Genomic DNA, 1,186 nt, shown 5'->3' with positions numbered 1-1,186 from the left:
CCTAAGTGCCTCGTGGTCTGTGTGGGCAAACTACAGTAAACTGCTAACACGACACATATGGAGAAAACATTATGAATACAAAATGAAACATTCCAAAGCTTAGACAGGATCTGAGAAGAGTGTGCGGAGTAATGAATGCATTAACATAGTCTCTCATATCCAGCAGAGCATTGGTGATAAGGCATTGCCATATACTTTGATTGTGATAAATTAGTCGAATGAACGAATATATATTCTAGCCTGAGTTTTTGCAAATGCCTACCATGAGGGAGCCTAATTATAGTCCCTAAGAATATACTTATGCGTAATTGCCTGCCCACGTCACGATGAAGTAATAAGCTACAAAGTGGAGGGATAGTCTGGAATCCAGACTGAGTATGAACAGGCAAACTTGTTCATTAAAAACAAATGCAGAGTGAGAAGGATGAGAGAAAAGGGTTCTGTTCTGTTTGAATGTGTAAACATTGTGATCATAAGCGAAATGCACCTTAATATTATTAAAATGTCAGGTCGAAATATTCAAGGAAAACCATATGGTAGTCTATTATACTGTCATCGTTTTCATGGTGATAATCATGATGACACGCGGGATGTAATTTTTGCACTAAATAGGGAATTGTATTAGAATCACCAGAAGCTTCTGAAATGTCACAATAGCGCTGGCATTTTAACAACTTTTATCTCTTATCCACTAAAAGTTGGAGGCAGCAAGTGTGTCTATGCCGTCACTGTGGTAACTGTCACTGGTGCTATAATCTGGCACTGCAGGCTGTGTGTGAACTGTGTGCTGCTCTGACATTCAGATACAATCTCGCAGCCTTCGCGCTGTGCATCTTAACAAGAGAAAAGGCTAAACATTCTTGAATGAATTCATGACTGGCTAATTATGTGATAATGCTTTTTGAAAGATTACAGGTTAGATCAATAGTCCTTTGGTCAGTGTTTAATCGTTTCCGCAATGACCATTATGCAGGACTGGTGTAGTTCATCATACTGGATAGTCATTTATATCAGTCGGCAATATAAAACACAAATACTTTGATGTTTCGTGCAGACACAACTCTATTGTAGAGAAAATGACAGTTAATTAGGCTACTGTAATATTGTCGCTTGGCCATCTGTTTTATATATTGTAATGGACTATTTTTTCTTAGATAATGTAAAGGTAAATTATAATTTCAACTTT

Source organism: Megalobrama amblycephala, linkage group LG3, assembly GCF_018812025.1.
Source record: "Megalobrama amblycephala isolate DHTTF-2021 linkage group LG3, ASM1881202v1, whole genome shotgun sequence".
Taxonomy (NCBI): domain Eukaryota; kingdom Metazoa; phylum Chordata; class Actinopteri; order Cypriniformes; family Xenocyprididae; genus Megalobrama; species Megalobrama amblycephala.
This window is presented reverse-complemented; position numbering follows the sequence as displayed.